At 43.6% G+C, this 20,358-nt stretch overlaps 1 protein-coding gene across 7 annotated transcripts in view; it reads right to left on the bottom strand.

Annotated features, from left to right (window-relative positions):
• Positions 1-20,358, bottom strand: part of LOC137374643 (exosomal polycystin-1-interacting protein-like) — a 50,032-nt gene that overhangs the window by 5,591 nt on the left and 24,083 nt on the right. For 3 of the 7 annotated variants that reach the window (XM_068041083.1, XM_068041081.1, XM_068041084.1), the window contains one exon: positions 10,865-11,039. The exons of 2 other annotated variants lie outside the window; for them this stretch is intronic. The gene's annotated coding sequence lies outside the window, so the exon portion shown is untranslated. Of the gene's footprint in view, positions 1-3,963; positions 4,013-4,094; positions 5,026-10,864; positions 11,040-20,358 lie in introns of those variants that run through there. 2 more of the 7 variants (XR_010975863.1, XM_068041086.1) reach the window with 2 other exon arrangements.

The following is a 20,358-nucleotide window of genomic DNA, read 5'->3' as shown; positions in this document are numbered from 1 at the left end:
TAATCATCTCACCTGCTTGTTCCTATGCCAATTTGCACATGGCTATAAGGTTCGGCATTTTAAGTTCAACCCTATTTTCGCAAACTCTCTCAGCAGAGCCTCATTTCTGCCTATGTCGTTGGTCCCTATTTGAAACACATCAACTGAATCCCCCCCTCCCATTCCAAGTTCTCCTTTAGCCATAAGGAGATGTCCTTAACCCTGGCACCGGGCAGGCAATGCAACCTTCGGAACTCCCTGTCGCAGCTGCAGAGAACATTCCCTTAGCTATACTATGCCCTATCACTACCACATTCCGACTCATTCTCCATCATTGAATGACCTCCTGTATAATGGCACTGTGGTCAGTTTGCTCATCCAACCTGCAGACTTTTCCCTCATCCATACTGGCAGCAAGAACCTTAGAGAGGTTGGACAATGGCAAAGGCCAAGGCTCCTCCAGCACTGCACACGGGTTTCCCTTACCTGCCTGACTCAGTCACACCTGCCTGTCCCAGCCCACTAACCAGACCTATATCACTACCTATTCTAAGGGGGGGGGTGACTGCCTCCTGAATCAAAGTATCCAGGTAACTCTACCCGTCTCTGATGTCCTGCATTGTCTGTACCTTGAATTTCAGCTCAACAGCTCCTTGAGATGTTTCTCAATCTGTAAACACCTTCTGTAGATATGGCTGTCTGGGATCACAATACTTTCCACAAATTCCCACATGCTGCGGTTGAAGCACACCTCCTGCACTGCCATCCTTATCTAACCTTGTTTTATATATTAATTAATTAAAGTTTATGGGGGTGAAATTGGTCCACACCAGCAGTGCCAAATGGGTCTGTAGTGAATCAGCAGCCAAATTTTCATCACCATTGAAATTCACAGAACAATAGTTCACCTCTTTTTGCAGAGTCGTTTCCTAGTGTGAAAGCCACTTTTACTTGGTTTGAAATTAAAATTCTTGACAGTCAATGGAAAATAAAAACTGGCACAGCTGCCAATTCGCTATGAATTTCACACTGCTTGCGTCGAGCAATTTGATCCCCATTGTGTTTAATCAACTTAGCTTAAATTTTTTTAGATTTTTAATTAGTTACTTGATCTAATTTAAGTTGTAGATAGACTAAATTAAATATTTGCCTGTAAATTACCCCCACGACCCCTCTTTATGCTGTGATGTCAATTTGTGATTTTATTTCTCCCGTGCCACTCACAGAATCACAGCTGCTCAGTGCCTCCCCTCCCTTTTAATATAATAAAACAACAAGAACTATAACTTGCATTTATATGGCAGTCTTAACATCATAAAATGTCCTACAGTGCAAGTTTATCTTTCTTTAAAAGGGCCCCGAGTGCTTATGAACCTATACACTAGCAGAATCAGGACCTTCAAGAGAGAGAAATAGAAAAACATGGAAAGAAAAATTAAATAGTTACAAAGGATGCAATTCATGTCACCAATTTTTGGTACTGAACAGATATGAGTTGATAAAGCCATTCATTAAACTGGGGTGCTTTAGGATCTTGTCATTTCAACTGTGCATATAAATTCAGCTCCCTCATACACCAGTGGAAATGAAAATTGGAAGGGGTTTAAAACAGGTGGCTGATTCACTGTCACCTGTTTGACACCCTCGCACAAAGTCAAGATCTACCCCGGTAAGTCTCATCAGTTCCATCTGTTTTGATATTAGCCCCGATTTCACGGTCAGTGGTGAAGCAACAGCGATCGCCGCTGACCTCAAAGAAAGCTGCCCACAAAGAGCTAACAGCCTGTGTGATGTGAATTTCCCCTTTCCCGGCATCAGTTTGAATCTCGCGCTAAGTCAAGGGGATCTACAGGCATCCAACAACAGTAATGTCATCAAACAGGGTAAGCAGCCAATCACATTGAACTATTCTCAAAGACAACAAAACCAGGAAGTAAAATGTACTGAATTTCTCACTTTCAATTAGAATTTTACAGGGCGAAAGGAATGATTGGGACACAGATATGGGATTAAGGTAGAGAGTGAAATACCATAAGCAAACTTAAAAGAAAATGTGATGTTTTTATCATAATGGAGAAATTTGACATTCCACACATATAAAGTTAGTTTTTCAGGGCCAGTAAGGCTGTTCAGCAGTAATTATGAACTTAATACACAATTAAAAAGTCAGTTACACCTCATTCAACTTTGTTCAATGGTTTTTACAGTGAGGCTAATAGCGTAAAAGGGCAGGTTTTCATCAGTTCAGTGATTTGTATTTAATTACAGTCTGGGGGGACTTCAACAGTACTGTAAGATCACTGACAGCAGCTTCTGGATTTCCACATTTAACTTGTACATGTGCAGACTCCAGAAGTTGCTGTCAGTTTCAGAGGAGTAATAACGACAAATGTTGAGAATTTGATTGTCAATATGACTGCAAAATCCAGACCATTTATTTTTGAACAGGAAAAAAGTTTTGTTAAATCTGATCATAATTGTACAGCTATTAAATGGATTTTTACCCAGCTGGGGTCGGGAGGGCTGGCAGTAATTTTAACCTAACCTGCCTGGCAGAAAACTGATGGAATTAGATTGACCCTTCAGTTTTATGCACTGCCTATTGAAGTCAATGGAAATTAACCAGTTGGATACAACTGAATCCAAACTATATGTTATCTCCCTTTTGTTTCTCCTGCTTGGAGCTGGGACATTGGGAATGTAGCAACATATCGCAGTCTGAAACTCTATTGGCAATGTGTCACTGCAGGCCAAACTCATGTTTATCTTAGCTTGATTTGAACCTATTCATAGTGCAGTTGCTTCTGGACAAGTAGCTGAAGGTGAGATATTTTTACTTCAATCTAGATGCCAACAGAATCTCCACAAAACATTTGTTCTTTAATATTTTTGTTTCTAAACAGTTACTTGGTTCAGTACAAATCTGAATTTTGATCTAAGGTGTGACTCCACCCACTCCACCTAAAAATTAGCCACACTCATAGAACATGATGTTGATGGTTTCAAAGGTCATCTTTACAATTATTGCAAACAGAAAATGCAGAGGCGTAATCACCATAGTGCATAGTACATTTTACAAGCTGATTTTTCATCCTTCAAAGACTATAGAAAGAGCCATTGTATTTGTTCCTTACGATAGCCCGAACTGCATCCACAAAATTATGTTAACTCAATGCAGTCAAAACACCAGATTAATAAAGATAAGTCTTCTGCAATTCCTACAATAAAACATTTTGTGAGGAAATTTCAGAGTGATCTTCCTCGTTAAATTTATATTATGCTAGACACACCTGTTTCTTCAACTATCGTTATTTTTTTCAACATGATTCCAATTATATGCCACCTTGAAGTATTCCAGAAAAGCTTGATGTGCATTATTTCAAGGCCATGGGGTTGATCATTTACAAATACATTGACAATTCTCTGATATATCTCACCGATACTTTCATCGGAAGGGACTGCCAGATAAAGCTTCACATGATGTTGTTGGCAGCTGAATTAACCAGAAGGGGTCAATTCTTAACTCTTCATTTGTTCCAATTCTTTCTCTTGCTCTTCTGAAAACAGCAGCTTGTGTTAGGTTGTGGCTTCACATGTGCTCTCTGGTATTTAAGCTAAGTGGGCACTGTTGATGTGTGAATGATATGAGACATCTTCAGCTGACTCTCGGCAGAGCATTTAGCCACAGTGGCATGGAAACTGAGCCCATTTGAGTTGTCACCCAGTGATTGTGACCTGGTATCCTAGAAGATCTTCCCCTAGCTAGCCCAACTGTCAAATTCCAACTGCTGTCTTGGCTGAGGTCAGCCAATTCAGTACAGACCATGAATACGATCTGGAACCTTCCTGACCGTAATGGCTCAATGCCTTACTCTACTTTCTGTTCGATAATTTTCAGAAAGACAACATATTTTGATGAAAAACTCAACACGTAAAAACTGGTGGAAAGCTGAATAACTGTGAAATATCCATTTGTCAAACGCATTAACATTTAATAAAGTCTTTAACAAGCTGGAGGGAGGAGGTGTTACTTCTGAAGTTTGAACCAGCACACACGCCAGGCAGCAAGATCCACAGGCAGCACACGCATAAAAGAGAAAAAGCATATGACTTACGTTACGCAGATTAAACATTGTTAAATTCTGAATCAGTCATCATCAGCATATTCGAATAATACAGAAATATAGGTAGAGTAACTTTGTTAAGTCATCAGACGGAAGAATAATTTTCTCCAATTGGATCTGCTTCTTGTTGCATGGTTATTTAATTACTGCTTCATAGCAACCTGCTGGCAACTGGCTTATGTGTCTACTGTGAAATATATAGGGATGGTTCCAATTACACTGTTTTCTGTCTTAATCCAGAAACCAGACTACTGTACTGAAGCTGTCGTCGCTCATAGCTGTTGCAAATTTTTGTTTTAATGGTATATAGGTGGGAGCCAAAGAAGGCTATTTGTTTCTCTTTTTAAAATTTTTTTCTGCCAATAGGTTGTCACAGAGAGGTTAAAATATCTGCAGTGTGCGGTTTGTGTACTCCTGCGCTGATCATCTTTGCTGCTTGATTCTTGGCAATCATTGGGCTAAGATACAGGGGAAAAGCAGAAGTCAGCAGCATGAGCACACAAACTGGAACAGATCCACATTGTGAAAATATGGATAACTTCAAAATGGATCAAGTTAGGAAAAGCACTCGTAAGATTTAGGCAGGCTTTTATAGCTCCCACTAGTGTTCCAGAATGGGATAATATTTCAGCTTTAATGTTAAGGTTAAAAATACCCACATCTTCACAGTCTTAAAACACAGAAGGAGGTCATTGTGCCTGTGCATCGTGCCTCTTTGAAATGGCTATCCAATTCTTCCCTCTCACCTGCTCTTCCTCCGTAGCCCTGGAATTTATTTTACCTTTTTAAGTTTATATCGAATTTCCTTTTGCAAGTGACTATTGAATCTCCTTCCACCACGCTTTCAGGCAGTTCACTTCAGCTTATACCAACTTTCTGCAGGAAAAAAATAGCTCATCTCTACTGCCTTTTGCCAATTATCTTAAATTTGTGACCTCTAGTTATCAACCCCCAGCCACCGCTGACCCCTGCCAGTGGAAACAGTTTCTCTCTAGAAGTATAAAACATTTTCTGCTCCTCTTCTTGCCTTCTTCTGCTGAAGGTGATTCATGCCAGCCTTTAAGGCTTTGCCATTGGCATGCTTCATTTGCATAGTGAATGTTGCTGTTGGCCTACACCATCATGTAAGCCTGCTGAACTGTCTTTAGGAATGGGAATCTATGGTTAGTTTTTTTTTGTTCCTCTCCGAATTTAGGGATGGAAGTGCAATTTACTACCCTTAACTTCAAATTATTTTCTGTCTATATCTGTTATATTAATTTCTGCAACTGATTAATTTAGCTAATAATATTTTGAAACCAGAAGTATTCAAGTTTATAGTCCGAAGTACATACTTTTAACACAGTGCATTATAAGGCTTCTACTGTTTCTACCATCTACTAAAGTGTAGCAGTTAAGACTATTAACAATATTTGATCATTTGCATTTGAGAGTACATGCCATTAAAACTAAAAGCATTTAAAGAATTGTACAATCTGACTATTATTGAGAAGTCAATAAGCCTATAAACAGGCTAATCATTTAAAGAGGCATCATCATTGTTTTGGAGATGGACAGGGCCCAGAAGAGATTTAGGGCCTAGAGAATACCCAGGAGATAGCAGTTCCATCACATGCAAGCGATAGCAACAACATATTTATGACACATTTTCATAACACAAGTTATGCCAGAGTGACACAATGACATTATTGTGTTGGATGTTTACAAATAACTTGTGTAACAAGTTATAAGGAGTGATGACATCATTCTAAAAGCAACTGACCCTTACAGTAAAATAAATTCCAGTGGCATTGATCAGAATTTTTAGATTTGCATTGTGTCAAGCAACAGACATTTTGGAAACACAGGGCTGAATTTTGTCGATTAGCTGGAAATCCCACTGCCAGGAGAAAGTGGGAGGTAACCTCGCTCCGGCGGACGGTGAGACCCTAAGGCAGCACTTTACTGGTGGCGGCCAGTTAACAGGTCACCGCCAGGGCTGCTGTCCATTTGAGGGCTGGGAGCTCAGCAGCCTTGGCAGTGTCCATTGCTGAGGTTGCAACACCAGCACCTCAAGGATGTTACCTGAACACTACCATTCTCTGGAGTCATTCAACACTGCACCAAGCACCCTGCAAAATTTGACAGAAGAGCGGAGGAGTCCACATGTCCATATCAATGCAATGTACACAAGAACTTTTCAGCATTAAGGTCCACCATGGAGTGCTTGGAAACTGCAGAGATATCAGTAGCTGAGCCCCCAGTGTCTGCAATTCTTTACACAGTGGGAGAATCTCTGCTGAATGATCTTGCTGCTGCTATTGAGACCCCAGGCTCCATGCTCCGGCACTTATCTCAAGCTTCAACTTGCTAGAGGTATGGATTGAAAGGTCCATTATGAAGCGCATCACTAGACTTTTTTTTCCACTCCAGAAGGCTGTTACCATGCAGGCAGGGCTTTGCTGGAGGCTGCTGACTCTCAGGCCAACATATTGGATGATCTCTTCAGCGAAGCTACTCAAATGACAGTAAATGTGCCTGAATGCAAGGAAGACCAGCAGTCACCACTGGCATTACATAGAATTAAATAGAATGTACAGAACAGAAACAGTCCATTCCGTCCAACTAGTCCATGCTCCACACATGCATCTTCCAACCGCTCCTATTCTAACCCTATAAGCATTACCTTCTATTCCTTTCTCCCTCTTATGTTTATCTAGTTTCCTCTTAAATGCATCTATGCTATTCATCTCAACTACTCCTTGTGGTAGCAGGTTCCACATTCCAACCACTCTCTGGTAAAGAAGTTTCTCCTGAATTCCCTATTGGATTTATTAGTAACTCTCTTTTATTTATGACCCCTAGTTTTAGTCTTCTCCGCAAGTAGAAACATAGGAACACAGGAGTAGGAGTAGGCCATTCAGCCCTTTGAGCCTGCTCTGCCATTCTAGATAATAAAAACAAGAAATGCTGGAAATACTCAGCAGGTCTGGCAGCAACTGTGGAGAGAGAAGCAGAGTTACGTTTCGGGTCAGTGACCCTTCTTCGGAACTGGGTTTCTATTTCAGATTTCCAGCATGCAGTATTTTGCTTTTATTTTACTGCCATTCTAGATCATGACTGATCATCTACCTCAATGCCATATTCCTGCACTATCCCTATATCTCTTGTTGTTATTAGCAACTAGAAAGCTCACGATCTCAGCCTTGAATTTACTCAGTGACTGAGCTTTCACCACCCTCTGGCCAGAGAATCCCAAAGATTCATCACCCTCTGAGTGAAGGAGTTCCTCCTCATCTCAGTCCTAAATGGCTTGCCCTTTATTCAGAGATTGTGTCCCCTGGTTCTAGACCCCACAGCCAGGGGAAACATCCTTTCTGCATCAACCCTGTCTATCCCTTTTAGAATTTTGTAAGTTTCAATGAGATTGCCTCTCATTCTTCTAAACTCTAGAGAATACAGGCTCAGTCTCCTCAATCTCTCCTCATAGGACAATCCCAGCATCCCAGGAATCAGTCTGGTGAACCTCCGCTGCACTTCCTCTATGGCAAGTATATCTTTCCTCAGGCAAAGGGTCCAGAACTGTACACAATATTCGCTTGAAAGCTCTTTGCATCCTCCTCACAACTCACATTCCCACCACGTTTTGTGTCATCCACAAACTTGGAAATATTACAATTGATCCCCACATCCAAATCATTGGTATAGATTGTGAATAGCTGGGGCCCAAGCACTGATCCTTGCGGTACCCCACTGGTCACAGCCTGCCAACCTGAAAATGACCCATTTATTCCTACTCTCTGTTTTCTGCCTGTTACCCAATCCTAATCCATGATAGTATATTACCCCCAATCCATGCACTTTAACTTCCAATGTGGAACTTTAGCAAAATCAAGTGCAAACATCTTGTTTACATCTACCCTAACGAATCCTTTCATAATTATAAAGACCTTCATGCTCAGCCTTCTCTTTTCCGACATGGCACTAACATTGCAAAGAACTCTCAATGTAGAGAGGCAGAGGGCCATCTAGATCCCATGATGTTGAGACAAAGCAGTCAGCCACCTAATTCCTGTCACTAAGGAGCATTGAGTAGGAGCTTGAGGTTGGGTTCTGAAGCCAAGGTCAAATAGGGGTCAAATAACATTCACCATATATACTTAGCATAAAATTTGATTGCACTGTACTTCAAGCATATTTAGAGAGTGTTCTTAGGATGGTGTATAAAAAAGGATTTAGCAGATAGAATGAATGGGATCCATGGTAGTTGAATTAGGCTGGGGTCAATATGATGAAGGTGTATTTGACTGGAATTGTAAGTAATTATGGAACTGAGCTGACGTAGGAAATAACATGCAGTGAGTGCACTTCTTTTTGGTTGGATTTGGGGTGGGCGGGGCAGGGGGGGGGGCACTAATGCACTAGGTGGATGAGGCAAAAGTATTGTCTGTTACAATTGTCTGGAAGAAGAGCCAAGCAAAAATGTAGTGAAAGGACGTCTGATATGGAGGCATGATGCTCATCTGGAGGCAAGTGACAGAATGGTGCAGCATACCACCACTTGCTTCTTGTCTGGTAAAGTAGATGCTATGCTCTATGAGATGGATGAATGACAGGTTACCATGATTAGCATTCAATTTGTCAGCAGTACAGTATATCTGCAATAAATCTGAAGGGTGACTTTCACAACTTTCAGCAATACTGGGTCTATATCTCAAGTTGGCTGCAGCAGATGCAAAACACTGCAACTGGCTTCCTGGTGACCTGGGGCCTGTGGAGGCAGTTGTCCCCAGCCATATCATATAGTTATGCCATGATCTGAAGGTATGGTTGGTGGAACACTGTATGTGCAGGCAGTATAGTCTGGGTGCCTGCTAATCTCCCTTGTACACCTTCATTCATGTTGTGCCACTTCAGCTATTTATTCTGTATTTTGGGGCATATCCAAACCAAGTCCACATTATAAATTTTACTTTCACTTGTTGCTACCATGGGACTTTACAGCTTGCAACATAGTTATGTTATGACTACCCGAGCATCCGTGATGGTTCGAATTGAGAGTTTCCTTTCCTGTGCCACTTTTAAAATCTGTTCCTGTTCTGCTGAAGTCCTATAAATGATTCACTTATGTTAATTTTCCACTGACTTAGTGGGAAATTATGGGGCATTTTGGGAGGCATTTAAAAACAAACTTTCCAATCCAGCCCAGATTGCTGCCACCCATGCCGAGTGGTGTAGTCAGAAGTCAGGCCTTCTAGGCCCAAAGCTGCTTGAGGGCATCCTGGAAGGCCAACTGCCGTCTCCTCCACTGAAAGTCAGCTGTAGCACTGTGAAAAACTAGGACAGGCAAAGGCACATGGAAGACAGGCACTAAGGGAATGCACAAGAGTGATTAGTTGACAGCTGTATGGAATATTGGATGGTTTTTGGATAAAGTTGGTTTGGAATGGTTGTTTTGTGGTGGCTTTTACTTCAGCATTGTAGCCAAGGGGTCACTGTGATGGTTAGTAATAGAACTGTCATCAGTTCTGATGAAATGTTATTGACCTGAAATGTTAGCTTTGTTTCTCTCTCCCCAAATGCTACCAGATCCGTTTGGTATTTCCAGTATTTTCTGTGTTTGTCCTCACAGTCCATGTTTAGCTCTGGGAACCTGTTATTCAAAAATCACGAAATTATCAGGTGATCTGTTGGAAATGGTCCATTTGGATGCAATCATGCTGAGTAATGGAACGGGATATGGAATATTGGATTGAGAGCATCATTCCGCATGTGGCACATTTTTTGAGCATAGCAGAGGCTAATACTGCCCCCATGACAAATGGTATCTCTTGATTGTGACCGTGGTGCATTTTTCACCTTCATCCTCCTTGACCTCTCTGCAACCTTTGACACAGCCAACCGCATCATGTTTCTCCATTGCCTCTCCTCTGTTGTTCATCTCAGTGGGGCTGCCCTCGCTTGGTTCCAATCTTACTATCTGATCGATGCCGCAGCATCTGCAGAAATGCTTCTCTTCCCAGACCTGCACAGATACATCTGAAATCCTTCAAGGATCTATCCTTGGCCTACTCTTCTTCTTCATCTTCATGCTGCTCCTTGGCAACATAATCTAAAAACACTGTGTCAGATTCCACATGTGGATTGACATCTACTCCTCCAACACCTTGCCCAAGGCCTACACTACCTCAGTGCTGCCAGACTACTTGACCAACATGCGGGCTTGGACAATTTCTTTCAGTTAAACAAAAACTCCATACCCTGGCCACTGTCTCAAATTGAACCATATCTTTTGCAACATTCTACCCTGTGCCAGCTCATCAGAAAGACCACCTACTTCCATCTCTACAACATCACCAGCTTCCGCCCTTGCCTTAGCCCATCTGTTGCTGAAACTGTCATTCATGCCTTTGTCACCTCCAGAATATTACACTGCTCTGCTGGCTGGCCTCTGATCCTCTATGCTCTGCAAACTTCAGCTTATTGAATCACTGAAAACTCTTCTTCCTGTGTCCTATTCTCGCGCCAAGACCCACTTACGCATGGTTCCTGTCCTTGCTGATCTACTTGGGCTCTCAGTTCTCTAATGCCTCCAATTTAAAATTACTGTTTAAGTCCTTTCATGGTCTTTTCCCTTCCTATCTTTGTAACTTCCCCCAGTCCTACTATCTTCTAGAACTGTGCGTGGGTCAGAAACTCCAGCATTACAGCGACAAGACTGCTATAAGTTTCCTATTTTTTAAAGCAACAACTTGCAATTTGAATAGTTGAATGCAAAGTACCTTAGTGCTTTCATGATCTGTTCAAACCCCAAACATGCAGCTTTTGTTAGTTCAATGAATACTGGACTTGCTGGTCTGTTTCCTTTCAATTAATGAAGCTCTTGGTATGTTGTTTGTGGAATATATTTCATCACCATGGTGATCTTTTGCCGCTGGACCTCCTTCATTTGCTTTCCTGCGTGGAAATCCAATTTTAAATGTGACATATTTTAATTCCCGCACTAAAAGATCCTGCACAATATTAGCTGATCGCTCATGACATCGCTTGTGGCTTGTCTGGAATCTGAAACATTGCTGAGATATTTAGCATGGTCCTGTTTCAAGGCAGGGAGTGGAACCCAGTGGAGGGCAGGCCAGTAGAGCACAGGAGTGGAGAATAGGTGGCCTGGTAGTAGAGCACAGGAAGCAGTGGGACTGGAGAAGTGGAGCACAGTAGAAGGGGTAAGGGGGAGAGATTGGAACAAAGAAATGCAGACAGAGGAAGAGAACCTGAAAGAAGAAGGAGCTTAACTATTCAAGCCAGCACATTACAGCTTCCAATGTGCACCTGTGCGTATAACTGAAAGAATTTTTAAAGATTTATAGCAAGACTTACTGGTCACAAAGCATACCAAGACTTGCTTATAAGCCTTGGCTCCTTCAATGGAAAGTTGTTGAAAGCAAAAACCTTAGGGGAACCATTTTTATGTTTAATTGGATTTTTAAAAATTATATTAGTACTCTGAACATGTTAAAGCATGAACTCCAACACTTCCTGAGGCAACTTTGAAAGCGAAAATGCAGTCTGAGTTGTTACCCTGCAACTACAATTAACAAGTATAGTATAAGAACTAAATACACATACAGCTGAGGAGAAAACCTGCAGTGGTTTGCTTCTCCCACCATATTCTTACCCATATATTCATCATCCTTTAGCTGTGGTTAATGAATTTCCTAAATTATAATTCTGCCAACTCTTATGGATGCTGCTTCAAACCAAAGGACACAAAAATAACACAGCACAGCTCAAAATATTGGGCATGGAAATTTTGGCAATTTGAAATAACCTGACAATATTTGTTAAACAGACGGTGTCATTGGACAATTTAACAGGTTTAGAACTAAGGTGGCATTGCCAGTATCTTTATATATGGCTATACCAGCACATTTACAAAGATTCATTTTAAATGACACTCTGTGTTGTGCAGTGGGTTACCACACCATCTGAGATTGTTTTTGAATCTAGTCCGTAATGATAAATGGAAAGTCTCTACCAAGCAACAGTGAAATGAGTCTGACTAATAGAAAATGAGTAGAGGTGAGCAATATAATTGTTGAAAAGAAAACAAAATCACAAATAAAAAAAAACATGAAGCAACTGTGTCTTATTTTGAGTCAGACAGCATTTACATTTATAAGGAACTCAGAACTCATCTTTATTCCTGATTGAAAGCAAAAGCAGAAAAAATGTCAGTTCTTCTGATTTCATTAATGATTCATTTCAATTATAATAGAAATTGTCATGTTTCTTCAAACGTCCTGACGTGAATTGTGACACTTCAAGTGCATCCGTTGCAAGGACGAAGATGGTACGTAGGGTTTGCTGACTTGGATGGGATTTTACCAAGTTTTCCACTCTCCCTTGATTGGTGGCAAAGCCGTTAGCCATCAGGACCCTATACTCGGGAAAATTCTCTCTACATTCCTTCACGTCACAACAACTCTCATAACTTTCAAAAGATTCAAAACCTATCTTGTCAATCCTGCCCTCTGTCACCTCCCCAAACTTCCTTCAGCTCCTGCTTGGTATCCAATTCCCCCAGCACTCATCCCTTGTAAAATTCTTTGGGATGTTTCACTATGTTGTTGTAGAATAATGTGAAGTCTGTCAGCAGAGTAATGGAGCCTGAGCTTTCAAATAATTGATTGTGAATACATACATGCTATGTCGAATGATGATTTTTAATCCACCAGCTGGAAACCTGAATTGAACAAACATGTAAAACGTGACTCAATGCTAGCAGCTAAAGATGGCCACCCTAATTTGCATCACTGTACTTTCCACATTCTAATGCATTCAGATGGAGACAGCCTGTCTGCACAGAACAAAGAACAGTACAGCACAGGAACAGGCCATTTGGCCCTCCAAGCCTGCGCCGATCTTGATGCCTGCCTAAACTAAAACCTTCTGCACTTCCGGGGACCGTATCCCTCTATTCCCATCCTATTCATGTATTTTTCAAGATGCCTCTTAAACGTCGCTATCGTACCTGCTTCCACCACCTCCCCCAGCAGCAAGTTCCAGGCACTCACCACCCTCTGTGTAAAGAACTTGCCTCGCACATCCCCTCTAAACTTTGCCCCTCTCACCTTAAACCTATGTCCCCTAGTAACTGACTCTTCCACCCTGGGAAAAAGCTTCTGACTATCCACTCTGTCCATGCCGCTCATGACCCATCATGAACAATGACCTGGGGAATCTGAATGGACCACCTATCCTGTTCCCATTAGAGAGGAACCACTCAAACCTAATCACTTGAACAATGGGACCCTAGCTGTGAGAAGGGAATTCCTAGACATTGACTGATTAAGTTGCAAGAGGGAATACACACTAGGAACCACCATGCTTGAATCATTGGGTGATGTTCATGTGACAGGCCCACCCTCCGTGTGCTTAAGCTGGTGTTTTCTTTGCAGTAGCGAGACAAACAGCTGGATGCTGAAGAGAGAAGACATGAGTGGGGCCCCTCCTTCCTTTCTGTCTCTGCAATCCACCTTGCAAGCTTCGAACCCTGCTGCTGACCGTGATCACCCAGGCATACCCCTGCTGCAGATAGAGACTCCTTAAAGGAAATCAGCCACATTGCTGTTTCCAGGAGAACCACCGAATCAGCCATCCACATCTTCAAATCGGAAGCCTCAGGGCCACCAAAGGAAAGTCACATACCACCAAATCCAGTCTGAAGCCAGCTGAGTCACCAACCTCCACATCCCTTTTACTTCTCTGGACTCTAATTCGACCAGTCTATTTTTCCCCACTCTGTAACCCATTTGTGTATGCATGTGTGTGAACTTCGAGTGTGTGTGTGTGTGTGTGTGTGTGTGTGTGTGTGTGTGTGTGTGTGTGTGTGTGTGTGTGTGTGTGAATGTTGGAGCTGTTTTTTAATTTTACTTAGACTGGTTTAAGGATAATAAAGCTAACCTCTTTATTAAACTCAAGGAAACCTGCTGATTGGTTCGTCTTATGATCACGGCGCGTAAACTGTTAAACACTCACTGAATTGGCAAGTATATCCACTTCAAAAAGAAATAAACCTATTGTGGCCAAACAAGGAGAGGGAAAAGAGGAGAGTCCTTTGACTTCTCCTCACCTGGTCATAACAACATGTTCAGTAGCATGTGAAAATCTCATTTGTATCTATGCAGAACCCCAACAATTTGGGCTAAATTTGCTAGCTCCCAGAATCGGGTGCAGAGATCGCGATAAGCAATTACCCCACACCTGTTCAAAGTGATGCAGGCAGCAAGCAAATTTTGTGTTGCCTGCTTAATTATAATGATTGCGGCATGCAGCCCAGCACTGAATGCACGGATGAGTGGCTGCACGCCTCAGCAGGGGGTCCAAGTTCGTGCGAGGCTAACACCATTTAAAGTTAGCCTGCACTACTTAATACCAGGCTACACCCCTTAAAGGCGAGGTGTACTTTGGTTGCAGCAGAGGCTGAAACTGCTTGAAGAAGAGTGGAAGATCTGGAGGAAGCAACAGAAATGGCACAACAGGCCAGGGAGCATGCCCCAAGATTCTTGGAGGCTGCACTGGACGCCTTGATGCAGAAGTGGGACAGGAGGAGAGAGATCCTCTTCCTTCAGAGGGCCAGGAGAAGTGCTGAGAAGCTCGTGGGAGCAGATGGCTGCAGTGGTCCATGCCAGCATTCTCGCATTGAGGTCCTGGATGCAGAGCCAAAAGAAGTTTAATGATCTCAAATGAGTGGTCAAGGTTAGTGAATATATGCCCACATGCCATATCCTACCAACTGCACACACTGCTCCATTCACCCTTTTACTCACCTACCAACAATCGATATCAAACACAACTAAAACCTGACATACCTCACCCTCACACACGTAGCCACACATAGCACTGCTGGAACCCGCACACCCACATCGCGCAGCTTTCACACACTGCCAGCTAGTCAACTGTGGCAGGCACATCACCCCAAACACATTGTACTACACTAACTGATACATTTCCCTCTCTTTTGCAGGACAAGATGGGCCACAATAGATGCAGCAGCTGCAAATGGGTGGGGGATGCGGGGGGGGGTGGGGGGTGGGGGAGGTGCGGGGGTTGGTAGTGGAGGAGGCAGGCATGGCTGCTTGTGCTGACTCCCATGGAGGAGATGGTACTGGGAGTAATTGGAGCAGCTGTCACAGAGGCAGTGGCCAGCAATGTCACTGAGGCCATCAAGGATCACCCAATCTGAATCCCACAACCATGAATTTTAGAGGGCAGCGTAGAGGGAGGATCTGCATGTGGTAAGTTATGGGTATGAATGGGTTACAGGCAGAGTGGGAGAAAGGATCACCTGGGTGCCAGATCCCCAGAGGGTGAGGTTGCACACCAGCTGTGCTGCAGAAGATTCAGATGAGGACTTTGATGGTGTGGTTTATTGAAAAGGCTGATGGACATGCCTACAGAAATGCTTGGTGCATTGGCAGGCCTGCCAGAAAGCCTATTGTTACTGTCAAAGAGCGTGGAGGAGTCCAGATCCAACTTGGCATTGGACCTCATGCAGAGCTTGGAGCCCATCCTTTCTAGAACAAAAGAACAAAGAACAAAGAAAATTACAGCACAGGAACAGGCCCTTCGGCCCTCCAAGCCTACGCCGATCCAAATCCTCTATCTAAACCTGTCGCCTATTATCTAAGGGTCTGTATCTCTTTACTTCCTGCCCATTCATGTATCTGTCTAGATACATCTTAAAAGACGCTATCGTGCCCGCGTCTACCACCTCCGCTGGCAATGCGTTCCATGCATCCACCACCCTCTGCGTAAAGAACTTTCCACGCATATCCCCCCTAAACTTTTCCCCTTTCACTTTGAAGTCATGTCCCCTTGTAATTGAAACCCCCACTCTGGGAAAAAGCTTCTTGCTATCCACCCTGTCTATACCTCTCATGATTTTGTACACCTCAATCAGGTCCCCCCTCAACCTCCGTCTTTCTAATGAAAATAATCCTAATCTACTCAACCTCTCTTCATAGCTAGCACCCTCCATACCAGGCAACATCCTGGTGAACCTCCTCTGCACCCTCTCCAAAGCATCCACATCCTTTTGGTAATGTGGCGACCAGAACTGCATGCAGTATTCCAAATGTGGCCGAACCAAAGTCCTATACAACTGTAACATGACCTGCCAACTTTTGTACTCAATACCCCGTCCGATGAAGGAAAGCATGCCGTATGCCTTCTTGACCACTCTATTGACCTGCGTTGCCACCTTCAGGGAACAATGGACCTGAACACCCAAATCTCTCTGCACATCAATTTTCCCCAGGACTTTTCCATTTACTGTATAGTTCATTCTTGAATTGGATCTTCCAAAATGCATCACCTCGCATTTGCCCTGATTGAACTCCATCTGCCATTTCTCTGCCCAACTCTCCAGTCTATCTATATTCTGCTGTATTCTCTGACAGTCTCCTTCACTATCTGCTACTCCACCAATCTTAGTGTCGTCTGCAAACTTGCTAATCAGACCTCCTATACTTTCCTCCAAATCATTTATGTATATCACAAACAACAGTGGTCCCAGCACGGATCCCTGTGGAACACCACTGGTCACACGTCTCCATTTTGAGAAACTCCCTTCCACTGCTACTCTCTGTCTCCTGTTGCCCAGCCAGTTCTTTAGCCATCTAGCTAGTACACCTTGGGCGCCATGCGCCTTCACTTTCTCCATCAGCCTACCATGGGTAACCTTATCAAACGCCTTACTGAAGTCCATGTATACGACATCTACAGCCCTTCCCTCACCAATCAACTTTGTCACTTCCTCAAAGAATTCTATTAAGTTGGTAAGACATGACCTTCCCTGCACAAAACCATGTTGCCTATCACTGATAAGCCCATTTTCTTCCAGATGGGAATAGATCCTATCCCTCAGTATCTTCTCCAGCAGCTTCCCTACCACTGACGTCAGGCTCACCGGTCTATAATTACCTGGATTATCCCTGCTACCCTTCTTAAACAAGGGGACAACATTAGCAATTCTCCAGTCCTCTGGGACCTCACCCGTGTTTAAGGATGTTGCAAAGATATCTGTTAAGGCCCCAACTATTTCCTCTCTCGCTTCCCACAGTAACCTGGGATAGATCCCATCCGGACCTGGGGACTTGTCCACCTTAATGCCTTTTAGAATACCCAACACTTCCTCCCTCCTTATGCCGACTTGACCTAGAGTAATCAAACATCTGTCCCTAACCTCAACATCCGTCATGTCCCTCTCCTCGGTGAATACCGATGCAAAGTACTCGTTTAGAATCTCACCCATTTTCTCTGACTCCACGCATAACTTTCCTCCTTTGTCCTTGAGTGGGCCAATCCTTTCTCTAGTTACCCTCTTGCTCCTTATATATGAATAAAAGGCTTTGGGATTTTCCTTAACCCTGTTTGCTAAAGATATTTCATGACCCCTTTTAGCCCTCTTAATTCCTCGTTTCAGATTGCTCCTACATTCCCGATATTCTTTCAAAGCTTCGTCTTTCTTCAGCCGCCTAGACCTTATGTATGCTTCCTTTTTCCTCTTAGCTAGTCTCACAATTTCACCTGTCATCCATGGTTCCCTAATCTTGCCATTTCTACCCCTCATTTTCACAGGAACATGTCTCTCCTGCACACTAATCAACCTCTCTTTAAAAGCCTCCCACATATCAAATGTGGATTTACCTTCAAACAGCTGCTCCCAATCTACATTCCCCAGCTCCTGCCGAATTTTGGTATAGTTGGCCTTGCCCCAATTTAGCACTCTTCCTTTAGGACCACTCTCGTCTTTGTCCATGAGGATTCTAAAACTTACGGAATTGTGATCACTATTCCCAAAGTAGTCCCCTACTGAAACGTCAACCACCTGGCCCGGCTCATTCCCCAACACCAGGTCCAGTATGGCCCCTTCCCGAGTTGGACGATTTATATACTGCTCTAGAAAACCCTCCTGGATGCTCCTTATAAATTCTGCTCCAGCTAGACCTCTAACACTAAGTGAATCCCAGTCCATGTTGGGAAAATTAAAATCTCCTATCACCACCACCCTGTTGCTCCTACAGCTTTCCATAATCTGTTTACATATTTGTACCTCTATCTCACGCTCGCTGTTCTAGAACAGAAGTGGTGCCAAACGCCATGAGAATACTTGCGGACCTGACCATGATGCAACTTCTGATGGCCGATGTCTCAGCTTCCATTGCAGCACAAGCAGAAGCCACCCAATATCTGAGTGCTGCAGTGGAAATTTAGACTGAGGTTATGAAACCTCAGCTTGTTGCCATGAAGCTCAGACTGCTGCCATCATGGCTGTGGATACCGGTGCTCAAAGGGGATTGCAGGGTCTCACAGCAGTTCAGCCATCTGTGATCCAGCAGATTATTTGAATTGCTGAGGCTCTGACCCAGGTGAGTTGCAGTGGCTCCATGGAGCCCGATTCTGCTGTTCTCTCTCAGCAGGACAGTATTTTGCTTCCACCACTGCCACTCCACCAGTGCCATTGCTGTTGCCTGTCAGTCAGCCAATCAGACTGCTGCCACCCATGCTGAGGTGGTGTAGTCCAAACCAATTCATTCAAGGCCCAGAGCTACTCGAGGGCATCCTGCAAGGCCATCTGCAGTCTACCGAAAGTCAGCAGCTTTCCACCAGCCAGGCTGCAGCCATTGGCCTAGCAATGTTTAGGAGCACTAGGCCAGGCAAAGGCACCTACAAGACAGGCACTAAGGGAATACACGAGGGTGATTAGTTGAGTATTGTATGGACCTTTACCCATTGAGTTCAGAAGAACGAGAGGTGATCTTATTGAAACATAAGATCCTTAGGGGACTTGATAGAGTGGATACCAGGAGGCTGTTTCCTCTTGTGGGGGAGACTAGAACTAAGGGGTACAGTTTAAGAATAAGAGGTCTCCTTTTTAAGACGGCGATGAGGAAATTTTTTTTCTCGCAGAGGGTCGTTAGTCTGTTGAATTCTCGTTCCAAGAAAGCAGTGGAGGCTGGATCATTGAATTTATTCAAGGCTGAGTTAGATTTTTTTAATAGAAAAGGCTTATGGGGAGCAGACAGGAAAATGGAGTTGAGACCACAACCAGATCAACCATGATCTTATTGAATGGTGGAACAGGCTCGAAGGGCCGAATGGCCTACTCCTGCTCCTAAGTCCCATGTCCTATGTTCCTATGTATGGAATATTAGACGTGTTGTTGGATAAAGTTGGTATGGAACTGTTACTTTTGTTTCAGGATTGTAACTGAGACAATGCTTTGATGGTCCATTGCAGAGCAATGGTAATGTGTGGAATTGTTGAATAACACCGAGCTGGGGTTTCATTCAGGGAACTGAAGTCTGATGATGCACACATGGACAGCCCATCCAGAATGTGAATGTGCTGGCTTTCTCCTCCCTTGCTTCTCCTCCTCTTTCTACTCCCCCTCTTTCCCCTTCTCTTCTTCCTCTACCTCCTGAGGTGGTCACCAAACGCATGGTGGCAAAGGTCTGTCCCCTCATGATGCCAGGCTATGGAAGATGAAACAAAGCACCATGAATCAGGACCCACTCCGGTGAGTACTGAAAGGCTCCTCCCGAGCAGTCAAGACAGTGAAACTATTGTTTCAGCATCCTGATGGTCTGCTTGATGTTCCTCATAGCAGCATGACTCCCATGAGTACTGGCCACATGAGGGGAATCATCAGCCAGGTGGAGAGTAGATAACCCTTGTTGCCAAGCAGTCACTCTCTGTGGGAGCTGACAGATTGCTGTAAAAACAGACTGCTGCAGGATGATTGAATCATGACTGCTTTCATGATAGCGGGCATTCACCAGCAGGATGTGCTGAATGTGGCTGCACATCAACAATACATTCCTTTCCATTTAAATGTGGTGCATGCAAAGCCACATGGTTGCAGTCAATGACACCCTGCACCATGGGGAAATGGGCTATCCTGACAAAACCAGGTGTGCTTTTCTCCTGTTTCTCTCTGTTTAGAGAGAAGGCAATGAAGTCCCGTGTCCTGGCATAGAAAGCCTCTGTCACCTCCCAGATGCAGTGATGGACAGCGAACTGTGAGATGTTTGCTACGTTGCCTAGTCCAGCCTCAGGAGGAGACCTGAAAGAAAGGATTCAGGGCCACGGTCACCTTCACAGCCATTAGAAGTACCGTCCTCACTCTGCGCTGAGACTGCAAGTCCAGTTCCAAAAGTTGCGACAGTTCTGTCACCACTTCCTCAGTAAATCACAACTGCTGAACACACTT

The sequence above is a fragment of the Heterodontus francisci genome, chromosome 10 (assembly GCF_036365525.1).
Source record: "Heterodontus francisci isolate sHetFra1 chromosome 10, sHetFra1.hap1, whole genome shotgun sequence".
Classification (NCBI taxonomy): domain Eukaryota; kingdom Metazoa; phylum Chordata; class Chondrichthyes; order Heterodontiformes; family Heterodontidae; genus Heterodontus; species Heterodontus francisci.
Note: the sequence above shows the minus strand (reverse complement) of the source record. Positions and strands in the feature narration are given on the sequence as shown.